The sequence below is a fragment of the Lagenorhynchus albirostris genome, chromosome 13 (assembly GCF_949774975.1).
Source record: "Lagenorhynchus albirostris chromosome 13, mLagAlb1.1, whole genome shotgun sequence".
NCBI classification, from domain to species: Eukaryota; Metazoa; Chordata; class Mammalia; order Artiodactyla; family Delphinidae; genus Lagenorhynchus; species Lagenorhynchus albirostris.
The window spans coordinates 66045654-66060125 of NC_083107.1; the positions used below are offsets into that span (position 1 = coordinate 66045654).

A 14472-nucleotide genomic window follows, 5' to 3' on the forward strand; every position below is an offset into this window, starting at 1 on the left:
GTTTTATTTCTTAATATTTGGAGGATTTTCCAGATATCTTTCTTTCACTGATTGCTAGTTCAGTTCTGATATGGTCTGAGAATATATTTGGTTTGCTTTCAATAATTTAAAATTTGTTAAGGTTTATTTTATGGCCCTTATCTTGCTGAATTTCCATGTATACTTGAAAACAACATGTTTTCTGTTATTGTTGGGTAGAATGTTCAATCAATGTCAGTTAGGTCAATTTGGTTAATAGTGTTGTTCAGGTCTTTTATATCCTTGGTTTTTCTGTCTGTTTGTTATATGTGTCACCAATAAAGGAGTGCTAAAGTCTCTAGGTTTTTGTTTGCCTCTTTCTCCTTTCAATTCTATCATGTTTTGCTTCTCTACTTTGAAGCTCTGTTATTTTGAAGCTCTGTTATTATGTGCCTACACATTTAGGATTGGTATGTATTCTTCATAATTTGCCTCTTTGATTTTATGCAGTATCTCTTTTTATCTCTAATGATATTCATATTTTGAAGTTTCTTTGATATTAATATAGCCATTCAGCTTTCTTTTGATTAGTGCTAACATGGTATATCTATTCTATCCTTTTACTTTTAATCTATATATTTATTTAAAGTATATTTCTTATTGAAAACATATGGTTGGATTTTATGTGTTTTTTTAAAATTCAATCTCACAATGTCTATCTTTTACTTGGTGTGTTAGACCACTTGTATTTAATGTTATATTTGATATGGTTGGATTTAGATCTACAATTTTTATTATTATTATTCTCTGTCTCTGGTTTTTGTTTTTCTCTTGTCTCTTTCCTGGCACCTTTAGAGTTAGTTGAATATTTTTCAGTTTTAATTTATCTGTTTTTTTGCTACATCTCTTTGTATTGTTATTTTAGTATTTGCTCTTGGGATTTTATATATGTATAGACTTTCACAGTTTATTTTGAGTTGACAGTTTACTACTTCAAGTAAAATATGGAAGGCTTACAACTATATATGTCCCTTTACCCACCCCCTTAATATTATAGTTGTCATATGTGTTATATCTACATAACTTAAAATCCTGCTAGACAGTATTTACAATTTTTTCTTTCAGCAGTTATTCGTATTTTAAATAAGAGGAGAAAACTTGTCCTTTATATTTACTCAGATACATACCATTTCTTTTGTTTTTCCTTCTTTCTTAAAGCTCCAAATTTCCCTATTTTATCATTTTCCATCAATCTAAAGAATTCTCTTTTGAATTTATTTTAGAACAGGCCTTCTGGTAACAAATTCTCTTAGGTTTTCCCTTATCTGAATGTCCTTATTCCCCCTTCATTTATGAAGAATATTTTTACTGGGCACAGAGTTCTGGGTGGACAGTTCTTTTCTTTTTGCTCTTTAAGAATGTTGTTCCTCTCTTTCATAGTTTCTGGTGAGCATTCTGTCATTAAATTGTTCTTCCCTATATGTAGCTATTTTCAAGATTTTTCCTTTGTCATTGGTTTTCAGAAGTTTTACTATGATGGATCTGTGCATGAAATTTTATTTGATTCTCTCCTCTTTGCAATTTGTTGAGATTCTTGATCTGTAAATTTAGGTCTTCCATGATATTTGGGGAGTTTTTCAGCCATTATTTCCTTTTTTTGCCCCTGCACCAATATCTTTCTACTCCCCTATGGTACTCTAATTGCACAACTATTAGACCTTTTGATATTGTCTCACATGCTCTTGAGGCTCTGCTAATTTATTTTTTCAAATTTTTTTTCTTTCAGTTCTGCAGATTGGACAGTTTCTATGATTTGTCTTCAAGTTTACTGAATCTTTACTCTGTCATCTCCATTTTGTGATAATTTTTTATTTTAGATATATTTTTCAGTTTAAATTTTCCGTTAAAAAATTTCTATTTACCTACTGAGAACCACCTTTCCATCTCTTTTCCAGAATGTTTATGTTTACCTCATGGAACATAGTTATAACAGCTTCATTAAAGTCTTTGATAATTTCAGCAACTGATCATCTTGTTTTTGGCATCTGTTGATTATCTTTCTCCTTAAGAATTGGTCACTTTTTTTGTTCTTCTTTACATATTGTGTAGTTTTAGGTTGCATCCTGGAAAATTTGAACATTATGTTGTTTGGTCTGACACTTGAGTGTGGTTTAAACCTTAGTTTTGTTCTTAAAGCCTTTGTTTTGTTGCTTTGAGTCTGTCCACCCAAGTGCTGCTCACAGGTGAGCTGGAACCTTGGGTCATTTTCTTTACAGAATTAACATATTTCCTTCTCCATCTCTCTCCTCTTCTAGATTTTCCTTAAATTCACAGTTTTACCCACTTGTACTACTGTGGCACAACTCCTGCAACTAGGGTTGCCTTCAGGCAAAACAGAGAGATAAAGAGAAACAAAACAGGGATTCTCTCCATACTCTTTGGCCTGAAGGGGTTCCTTTTACCCAGTCTTCTGGCCTGAAAGATGTGTTTTTTACAGGGTTTCTATTAGAATTTTGGCTACTGACACCACCAGCTAAGCTAGCTCTCTTGAGGGCTTATCGTGAAATGAGAAAAAAAGATAAGAACAAGCAAAGAAGTGGAGATCTCCCTCCATACTCTCTGGATCACAGGGCCCTTTTCCTGGCCTTTTGGCCAGAAAGAAAGGATTTCTCCAGGTATCCTTATGAGTTGCTTTTCCAACTTTTGACTTTCTTCCTCAATATTCCTGGTTTTATTTACTTTTCAGAGTCCCTTGATAGTTGTTTTTGTATTTTGTCCAGAGTGTTTGGTTGTCAGCTGCAGGATAATAGGATTTAGTGGGCTTACTCCATCTTGGCTGTAGTAGAAGTTCCTTGTTCCTTTTTGAATCACTTTCAATCTACAATATTTTTCTTTCATCCATTAATATTTAGTGTTGTACCATTCTTCTGTATTTAAATTTGCTCAGATTCTGTTTGCTAAAAGTGTCTTTATTTTGCTTTTATTTCTGAAGATTTTCACTGGATATACTTTTAGGTTGATACTGAAGATTTTCACTGGATATACTTTTAGGTTGATAGCACTTTAGTGTTGTCCTGTTGTTACATGGTTTGCATTGTTTCTGATCAGAAATCAGAGAAATTTTTATCTGTATTTCCCCTTCTGTTTCCCTCCCTACCATCCCATGGTTGCTTTAGGATTTTGTGTTTATCATGGGATTTCAGCAATTTGATTATTATGTGTATTGTGGGTTTCTTTATGTTTTTCTTGCTTGGGATTTGCTGAGCAACTCTTGGTTCTGTAGGTTTATATTTTTCATCATATTTGGAAATTTTTCAAACATTTTTTCTGCTCCCTATTCCTAAGAATCTAATTACAATTATGTTATACAATTAATGTATTCCCACATTTCATTAAAGGTCTATTAATTTTTTTTCAGCCCTCTTTCTCTCTCCACTTTTGTCTGGATAGATTTTTTTGCTTGTTTTAAAGTTCATTCCCTTTTTTTAAAAAATAAATTTATTTATTTACTTATTTGTTTATTTTTGCTGCATTGGGTCTTTATTGCTTCGCACAGGCTTTCTCTAGTTGCAGCGAGTGGACGCTACTCTTCATTGTAGTGCGAGGACTTCTCATTGCGGTGGCTTCTCTTGTTGCGGAGCACAGGCTCTAGGCACACGGGCTTCAGTAGTTGTGGCACGTGGGCTCAGTAGCTGTGGCTCACGGGCTCCAGAACACAGGCTCAGTAGTTGTGGTGCACGGGCTTAATTGCTCCATGGCATATGGGATATTCCCAGACCAGGGCTCAAACCTGTGTCCCCTGCATTGGCAGGAGGATTCTTAACCACTGCACTACCAGGGAAGTCCAAAGTTCATTCCCTTTTCTTCTACAGCGTCTAATCTGCTGATAAACCAGCCCATCTAATATATTTTCAGTTTTGATATTATACATTTTTTTAGCTCTAAAATATCCACTTCCATTTATGTTTCTCTCCTCATTATGTTTATGTTTTTTTAAAAGTCCTGAACATATTTATAATAGCTGCTTTAAAGTTCTTTCTGAGGTAGTCTGGTACCATGGGAAAGAGCACAGCCATTAGAATCAGACTTCCTGGGTTCAGATCTTAGCCTTAATGCCTACAAGCTGGGCTGATCATAGGCAAGTTACTTATTAACCTTTCTGGGCTTCAGTTTCCTCAAAATGGTACAAAGAGACTATCTCTCTTGGAGGGCTATTGTGAGAATAAATGAGATAATACCTAAAGCTCTTAAAACAATAGTGCCTTGCACATAATAAGCACTCAATAAACATTGTTATAATTTTTTAAGTTCCTTTCTGCTAATTAAATTATTTCTGTCATTTCTGTGTCTGTTTCTATTGACCAGTTTTTCTCTTGGTTAAATGTCACATTTTCCTGCTTCTTTGTATACCTAGTAATTTTTTATTGGATGTTGCATATTACAAATATTACATTGTTGAGTATGTGGATTTTGTTGTCTTCATTTAAAGACTGTTAACTTTTGTTTGCCAGGCAGTTAATTTACTTGCCCATCAATTTGATACTTTTGAGGATTATTGTCAAGTTTTACTAAAGGAGTTTAGAGGAGCCTTTATTCTATGGTTAATTTAGGTTTTGTCTTAAGATTTGGCCTTTCTACGGTCTGCACTGAAAGCCTTAAGTGTTCAGTGAGGTTTTCTACTCTGGTTATTAAGCACTTAAACGTTTCCCAGTTCTGTGTGAGCTGCAGAAGTTTTTCAGCTTGCACTTCCCTCAGAGATGTTCTTTTCCTGATAACTATTCTTTACCCAGCCTTGTATAATCTCATCCTATGAATGCAACTTAATACTCAGCCAAAGACTCAAGGGGACCCCTGTGCAGTTTTATGGAGTGTTTTATCTCTCTCCATCTAGATGTTCCTTCTCTGGTTTGCTCCTTGATAATTCAAGCTGCATCAGCCTTCCCAAACTCTGCTGTCTATTACCTCAGGCCTGTGAGACCACCTTGCTCTATTTGGATCTCTCCTTCCTGTATCAGGGTGTGGTAAATGCCTCCAGGCAGAAAATCAGGGCAGTGCTAAGGCCTACCGCATTTTATTTTCCCTCTCTCAAGGATTATAATCCTGTGCTACTGATTATCCAATAAAAACAGTTTTTTCATATATTTTGTCAGCTTTTTATAATTTCACAGCTTTTTATGACAGAAGGGCTAATCCAGTGCTTGTTGAGTACTCCATCATGGCTGGGCATCTGTATAATGAATTTGGAGATCAGAGTCATATTGGTTTGTTTCCAGAGAAACAAACCCCATGTAAAAAGATGTGAAAAAAGAGGGAAGAAAAGTGAAGGGAAAGAATACAGAAGACCTAGTTTCTATGTTGTTGATTCCCAACAGTAGATCCACAGAGAATCTCTCTCCCACACCTTCCCCTGGCTCCAGGCACACCCAGAGTTGTCCATCTCCTGCTGCCACCAGTAGCACAACCGGTCCATTTTACTCAGTGAGCCCATTTTGATTCCTTCTTCCAGGATTTAGGTTTAAAAGCACAGGGAAAGACCACATTTCTAACCAAAGATGGAAGAGAAAAGGGTTTCTTTGAAACTGATCAAATGCAATTAAGGCAGAATATACAATTCACATACCTTTGATTAACCTTTACCTAGAGAGAAATGATTGGTGATTAAGAATTAGATGAGGTGAATAATTATGTCAGGAATCTGCCTTCGAAGAAATCTCTTTCAGCACTAGAGAAAATGTTGATAAAAAACATATAGATATAGATGAGAGGGCTCACCAAAGAGAAATCAGACAAAGGAATTCTTTTTATGGATACCTATAAGTTTGGACTTTTGCCTGAGGAAATGCTATTTATTGGTTTGTTTTTTTACTGAGCACTTACCAAGTTGAATGAAATACAATCTCTTTCTCCCAGGAGGAGTTCACAACTAGCTGGGGAGAAAAGGCAGACAAGCCATGCTAATAAATAACTCCAGGGAAAAGGTATCACTTGAATGGTGGACAAATGATACAAGTGGTTATAGTGGTTCAGTGGAGGCTTGGAGAGGTCAGTTCCTGCTGGGGTGATTAGGGACAGGTTCAATCTGTACCTCCAGATCCCAAAACCATTCCTTTACAGTCTGATGAGCTCCACTTGTTCAGTGCATGATAGGAGAGGTGAAGTTCCTCTGAGACAGGAAATTATACCTCTGAAATTTTAGAAAGAATAAACTTATTACCTTTTGGCAGGGAGTCAAGTCAAAGGATATCTACTGAGAATGATGGTTTTCTTTTGGGATTACAATAGAAGTGAGTTAGAAAAAACATCCAGAAGGAGGTGATTTGAGAGGTCTTGGAGTGAGTACATAATTAGACTTGAAAAAGAGAAGGGCAAAGGACCTTTCAACTTGGGGCAATAACAGAAAATAATGCCCAGAGGAAGAACAACTGGTTAGAGAAAGAGAGAGAGACAGACTGACTCTGTGGTGTCTGTGTGTGTGTGTGTGTGTGTAAGAAAGTAGAACTAGCCAGAACAGAAAGGTCTAAGGAGTATTGGGGGTTGAGGGGATGGGTACTGAGTCAGATACTCTGAATTAGATGTGGGACTGCCTTATTGAGTCAAGAATTTACATTTGATGCTGAAGAAGTCAGAAAGTGTTTAGTTCTTGAGAAGGGGTGATGCATGTTGATTGCACATTGACTGAAGATTCTTTAGGAAATGTAGTTTAGTCATGGGTTTCAGGCCTGGACCACAGGGAGGGCTGGTAGTTGGATCTGAGCCCTGAGAGGCTGTCCCACTGGCTCAGGAATGAGGGACTCAGAGACACCGAGATGTGAGGGAAACAAAAAGGAAGAAGTCAAAGGTCTAAGGTTTTGGGCCGGGGACGCTGTAGACTGGTAGTGTTACTGATAAAGCAGACAGTTAGAATGAGGATCTGGTCTGGGGGAGAGTGGCTAGCATGGTAACAGTTGTAGTGGGCATCCATCTGAGGATCAGGTTATCTGGTATGCACGTGGAGATGTGGAGTGGAAACAGGAAAAAGTGAGAGGTCCAGACAGAAGATACGGATGTGGGAGCTATTTACATGGAAGGAAGGTCACACCTGAGACTTAAGAAGGCTCAGAATTAGGCAGTGGAATGGAGTCAATGATGTTATCAGAAAGAACTTTGTTACAAGAAGGAAGAGAGGCCGCTGGATTGTGTGGTGTCATGGAAACTGAGGGAGACAGATGTTCCGTAGATGAGTAGAAAGGTCATTGTGTTTGACCAAGAGCCTTCTGGAGAGCAGTCATAGGCACAAGGAAGTTTAGAGGCAGTGCTGAGAAATTGGAGCAAAATGTGCTTACGTAGTAGTTCAGGGAGTCTATCTGTGAAAGGAAGAAGAGAAGAGAAAGAGACTGAGATGTCAGTGATGTTAGAGGATTCAGCAGAATGGAGAAAGGGTGTGTTAAGGATAGATAAACTTCTTAATGTTGAAAATCAGAAGGGGAAAAGCTAAAGAGAAAGGAAGCTTCAGGTACCAGAAAGAAAGGGGATAATTGTGTAGCAAGACCACTCAATCTAGGCATTGCAGACTCTTATACAGGCCTCAGATGCCATTCCATCCAGGCTCTGTCTGCTTCTGCAGTCTCTTCTTTACTAGTGTTACTGCCATTTCATCTTTTAAAATATGTCTGGGGGATGGAGAATCACTATTTTATGAGGCTGCCCTGTGCTTGCTGGACAGATCTGTTGGAAAAGTATTTAATACTGGCTGAATTCTACTCCTCCGTAACTTAATACTAATGGTAACAGCTACAATTGAACAGTTTTACAGATTACTGTATTTAGTCCTCACTGTAACACAGTAAGGTTGATTTTATTATTATTCCCATTTTATTAGATATTCCCAGATAACTAAGTCTCAGAGAGGTTAAGTCACTGGCCAAGGTCACATAGCTAAGGAGAGAAGGACCTGGTATTTGAATCCCAACCAGTTTAACTCTGCCCCTATAATCGCTATGTCTTATTGCTCCTACTTGTGACTGTTATTCGTTCCCCAAGTAGTGTCCTTTCTCCAATATGAGGGCCCTTTAAATGTTTAAAGTCAGTTATCCTACATATGCTGGATAATTTCCTTTGTCTCCTCCTTCTTTTCTTTCTCTTCCTTTTTCTCACCTTTTTCTTTTCTTTTCTTTTTTAAATTGTTAATTCAACAAATAATTATTGAGCAGCTTCAGAATATCAGACACTGTGTTAGGTGATGCACAGATAGCAATGAATAAAACAGACCAAGGCTTTGCCCTCATGGGGTTTATAGACTGTGGAGGGAAGCATATTGAGTGTGCAAATTAACAAATATATAATAAGAAAAGATGATGAATGCTGTGAAGAAAACAGACATTCTAGCCTCCCTTGTCAGTTTTCCTCATAAACTCTGGGTTTCAGAGTGCTCACTATACTTCTTTCCTCCTGACGCCTTCTCCTCTTAAGGGGTGTCCTTCAGATGAGGACAGTTTCTGCTGCTGTGATCTGATCATTGTGGAGCACGTTGAGACTCTTAACTGGGAATCCTTGTGATACTGCAGCTTAGAGGTAGGAATGGGCAGAACCACAGGCAGGGGTGACTGGAGAGAGGACAGATGTGCAGAGGGCCATGCAGAGATGAAGGATGGAGAGCCCAGGAGTGGGGACAGATGGTTTCAATCCATTCCGTGAAGTGTGAGCAAAGGTCATGCTAAATAGATCACGAAGCCATGCATCCCCTTCCATTCCACAGATCCTGCCTTTCCCTTCATGCTCCGCCCCTCTGAACCCACACATCTGCTTTACAAATGCAGCTGAGGAGGAAAGCACTGAATACACATGTGTCACAATGGGCAGCTAAGGTCAGAAATGTGCTACAGAGAAAGGTTTCTCCCCTTTCTCCCTTCCCTCTTTCCTTCCTTCCCTTCTAGTCCCCTCCCCTCAACCCTCCCCTCCCTCTCTCCCTCCCTCCCTTGCTTCCTTCCTTCCTTCTTCTTTCCTTCCTTCCTTCCTACCCTCCTTCCTTCCTTTCATAGTATTAGTCTTAATACCATAGTTTGGAAGACTCTGGTTGGAGAAAAATGTCAAGAAGTACAAATGCAGATTTGATACATCTGACCTTTCTTCTCTTCAGAACAATAAATGTCAAATAGCTTAAAATGACAGCCAGGATGGCTAGAGATTATTTATGTCCTTAAATATTTAGAAACATAGTTTAGACTTAAGTCTAATTTACATGAAGATTCTGACCAATGAGAATCATAAACACTTTTAAGGGGCCAGCATAAGCAGTGATGTTTACATTTAAGAAAACAGAAAATGTTTTGAAAAAGCATTCTGAAAAATCAGAATAGAATGAAGTGGTAAGTGATTCCTGATAAGTAATGAGAACACTTGATAATATCAAGAAAGTATTTTGTGACACAAAATTGTGTTTGGGTTTTTTATATCTGCGTGGTGTGGTTTGGTAGCATTCCAGAGAAAGACCTACAATCCACATGTCCTGTCCTTTGATTAAATACAAAATATTATATATATGCATTTTTACTTGAATCACTTATCCCCATTTTACTAAAGACGTTTTGCTGTTAAAACAGAAGGAGGGAGAATTATCTTGCTCCAGCTGTGTAAATCCTGATAGAAGTATATAATCCTTCAGCCTGTGGAGGGTGTCATTCTTTACTCTACCTCATACTCAATTATCATCAGAAGCAGCAGCGTCCCTTTTAGAGTAGAGGCTCTGAAAGGTGTTTTTTGTTTTTGTTTTAAATAACAGCCACATGGCACAGGGATATCAGCTCGGTGCTTTGTGACCGCCTGGAGGGGTGGGATAGGGAGGGTGGGAGGGAGGGAGACGCAAGAGGGAAGAGATATGGGAACATGTATATGTATAACTGATTCACTTTGTTATAAAGCAGAAACTAACACACCATTGTAAAGCAATTATACCCCAATAAAGATGTTAAAAAAAATAACTATGAACATTAGTTAACCCGTTTACTTCTGAAATGACACATCATTGCATTGTGTTAAGAAAATAGAATCTGAAGTTAGTTCTGGTTCTGGTACTCAACTCCAGAACTTAGAAGTTCATAAAGTAGTGAGACAATAACATTTTTCTGCTCCTGGAAGTCTCATCTGTAAAATGGAGATTATGTAATAATAGAGATCATTATAGCATTTGCTTTATAGGGTCCTTATGAGGAGTAAATGAGATAATTAAAAGAAGAGTTTAGTACAGCACCTGCCTCATGGTTAAAGGACTGGAAATATTATTTATTATCTTCTATTTTAGTATTATTGTTGTTCTATTAATAATAAAACTATTTTTTTGTTCCTTTTTTATATCATCTTTGCTGAAATTTAGCTGTATTCAAAATTAGAGTTTATCCTTTATAAAATACAATTAAGCAAAGAACCCAAAAGAAAGCTTTAAATGTTGTAGACTAAAGCAGCCTATTTACTCAAAGAGCTAAAGTCATCAGAAAATCAGTGCCATCCCATTGTGCATTTCCTAAGAGTTCCTTATGGATCCAGCAAATCTTTTCTTTGTTTCTTTTTTAATGTCAAATAATTTTAATTAATTCATGAAGATTATTTCTAAACTCTTAAGATATTCACTCTAAGATCTTTTACTTTCATAGCAGAAAAAGTCCTTATTTCTATAATTAACTATGAAGTTTGAAAACCTATGTAAGTTGAGGCAGTGGAAGGAGGCAAGAGAGTTTTGGACCAGGAGTCATGGGATTAGGTTTTCATTTTAGGATATGCTGACTTGTCCTATTTGAACCTAGGCAAATCACCTAAACCTTCTCAGTTGTAGTTTCTGTCATGTGAAATAAGTGAGTTCTAATCTCTACTATCCCTTTCCTATTAAAATTCTGTGATTCAAACCTATTTCCAGGGCTGGTTTTTTGAAGCATTACTGGGAAGATCCTATTTCTATAAACAGTTGCAGGGTTAATTAGAATTTCACAGAGCAGTGATAGGAAATGATAACCTTCTCTGATTCTTATATGTTGGTAACTAGCAGATTTTGATAAGAATTGTTTACCTCTAACTAATATACCTTTTCTCCACATCTACACCAGCATTTGTTATTTTTGGTCTTTTTCATGATAGCCATTCTGACAGGTGTGAAGTGATACCTCATTGTGGTTTTGATTTGCATTTCCCTGATGACTAGCGATGTTGAGCATCTTTTCATGTCCCTGTTGGCCATCTGTATGTCTTCTTTGGAAAAATGTCTGTTCAGGTCTTCTGCCCATTTATTAATTGACTCATTTGTTTTTTAGATATTGAGTTGTATGAGCTGCTTATACATTTTGGGTATTAACCCCTTATTAGTCATATCATTTGCAAATATTTTCTCCCATTCAGTAGGTTGTCTTTTCATTTTGTCAGTGGTTTCCTTTGCTATACAAAAGCTTTTGAGTTTAATTAGCTCTATTTGTTTATTTTTGCTTTTGTTTTCTTTGCCTTACGAGACAGGTCCAAACAATATTGCTATGATTTATGTCAGAGTGTTCTGCCTATGTTTTTTTCTAGGAACTTTGTGGTTTCTGGTTTAATTTAGGTCTTTAATTCATTTTGAGTTTATTTTTGTATATGGTGTGAGAAAATGTTCTAATCTCATTGTTTTACATGTGGGTATCCAGTTTTCACAGCTCTACTCATTAAAGAGACTGTCTTTTCTTTATTGTATATTTTTGCCTCCTTTGTCATAGATTAGTTGACCGTAAGTGCATGGGTTTATTTCTGGGCTCTCTATTCTGTTCTGTTGATCTATGTGTCTGTTTTTGTGTCAGTACCATAGTGTTTTGATTACTGTAGCTTTGTAGCATAATCTGAAGTCAGAGAGCATGATGCCTACAGCTCTGATCTTTCTCAAGATCATTTTGGTGATTGGAGTTCTTTTGTGTTTCCATACATATTTTAAAATTATTTGTTCTAGTTCTGTGAAAAATACCATTGGTATTTTGATAAGGATTTCCTTGAATCTGTATTTTGCCTTGGGTAGCATGGTCATTTTATCAATATTAATTCTTCCAATGCATGAAGAATATATGCATATATACTTTTTTTTTTTGCGGTATGTGGGCCTCTCACTGTTGTGGCCTCTCCCATTGCAGAGCACAGGCCCCAGACGCACAGGCTTAGCGGCCATGGCTCATGGGCCCAGCCGCTCCGCGGCATGTGGGATCTTCCCACACCGGGGCATGAACCCGCGTCCCCTGCATCAGCAGGCAGACTCTCAACCACTGCACCACCAGGGAAGCCTATACTTCTTAATAGCTTATTGGCTATTTCTTTAACATTGTTCTCCATTCAGCAGATAATCATAGAGACCTCTTGTGTGTTTAGAACTTTGTAAAGTCCTATAGGGTAAAAGACAATAATCGTAAAATGTGGTCCCTGACTTTAAAGAACTTATAGTTCAATAAGGAAGACCAAAAATATGGGATTTGGAGTCAAAAGTTGGAGATTCAAGACTTGACACCAGCATCGATTAGCTTCATGATCTTCATTTAAGCTCTTTTGAGTCCTAGTGAAGTGCAGGGGATGATTCCAATCTCACAGGGTTGTTGACAGGCTCAAATAAGATTATATATGTAGAATAGTGTTCTGTAAAATTGAAAGCCCTATTAAGCATTACACCAACTATTAGAAATGATACAAGAGGGTGTAGATGTAAAGGCTAAACGTCTTAGAGCAAAGAACAGTGAGTAGGGGGTTAGTGAGTAGAGACTTCCTGATGGAGCTGAGGCTTGATGGGTCCTGGAGATGAGTAGGGTTTGGATAGTCAGGATGAAAGAAGGAGACCACTCCAAGTGGGGAGCATGGAACATGGAGCATGGAGTGAAGGTTGCTCAATTCAGTTTGATTAACTCAACCAGTCCTCCTGGATTACCTAATATGAACCTCATGCTCTACTGGGACTTCTCTGTTTGGAGAAGAAATGTTGTGTTGGAAAGTACAGTTGGATGAACAAGATGGGATCAGGACATGACAGGAGGGCCTTGGAGAGCAAGTAAGAATGTTTAACCTCCTCATGGCAAGAAATAGGCAGCCATCAATAGGTCTGATGTGAATAGCATTTTAGGAAAATGAAATTGGTAATGGTGTGCAGTCTGGATTAGTATGTAGAGACTGGAGTCTGTAATCTGGGGTGGAGGGTGGGGGAAGATTTGGAAAGTGAGATGGTGGAGAAAAGGATGACTCCAGAAAAACTTAACAGACTTTGGTGTCAGAGGCAAAAGAGGGAGGAATCCAAGTTTTTCTAGAACTTTTTACCAGTAAGATTAGAATAACAATGGTTCATTTGATAGGAAAGAAGAATTGGGGGAGAAAAGAAATTTGGGAGGAAGAGTTGAGTTCCGTTGGCGCATGGGGAGTTGAGATGGTAAGCAATTCCAGGCAGCAACATTCTGTAGGCAATTGGAGATGCGGGACTAGAACTCATATAAGAAGTCAGGGTTAGGCATGGGGATTTGGGAATCATCAGCACAGAGACTCATAAATTATGCACTTTGGTTAGGCTTAATTTCATGTTTTTTAGAAGATAAGAGAAATGAAAAGCTTGCTGAATTATGGATTATGCAACTGTATTAAAAGTAATTCTCCCTTTCCCCCTCCCTTCTGTCTCCCTGATGATTTTTGTGTTCTGTTCTTCTCTCTGATCCACTTACCCTTCCCCTAATACTTTATAAACTGAGGGACACAATAACCTCTATTTCTGTCAGATCAGAAGATTGTCAGTGAAGAGATTAAGGTGATCGGGAATGTTTACCAGAAAATATGACGATCCTCTTGGCACCTCCAATCCTTCAGAGATCAGAGGGATACAGACTTTCTCTAGAGGAAAACAACCATTTATATTTATGGGAGGAAATATTAAAGAGCTAAATTCTCAGTTCCCTGGACAGCCCCACTGTTTGTTTTGCAGCTTTTATTAAGTAAAGCAGTGATTCTCAGCAAGAGACAGAGCTGCTTGGCAAATAATGTAATCAGATGAAGTAGGGTTTTCAGACCTGGTGGGTAGACTTGAAGTTGGGACTCCTCTCCTGGCACTCAGTTTTCATTTGTGGTTTGAACTGAGTTTGCACAAATAGCAGATACAGCACTCAGAGTTGAATTTTCTTTAGTTTATCTTCTTCTTCCTCCCCTTCAAAGAGAAAAATTTCCCAGCGATTTGCTTAGATGTTCTCAAGCATTACCTGGTACAGAGGGTATCTACTTGACTTTACATAAGGTAATAATGAGGAGGAGGAAGTTGGAGAAATAAGACACATGGTGCTAACATTTATTGAACATCTATTATATGCCAGGCACTTTATAGTCATTCTCTCATTTAATCTTCACAGCTGCAAAAGATGGATATTTTAATCTCTGTTTCACAAATGAGGCTCTGAGGGGTTATGTAACTTGCCCAGATCATGCAATTAGTAAGTGACTGAACTGGGATTGGGATCCCCTAACTGGGGTTAGTTTTCTAAGCCTGAATGTTTCTTTTTTGTTTCAAGCTTGTGCTTC

The 14472-nt window shown here is 37.8% G+C and overlaps 1 protein-coding gene across 1 annotated transcript in view; it reads left to right on the top strand.

Moving 5' to 3' along the window:
• ALK (ALK receptor tyrosine kinase) overlaps positions 1 to 14472 on the top strand; it is a 713856-nt gene that overhangs the window by 13179 nt on the left and 686205 nt on the right. The window lies entirely within an intron of this gene.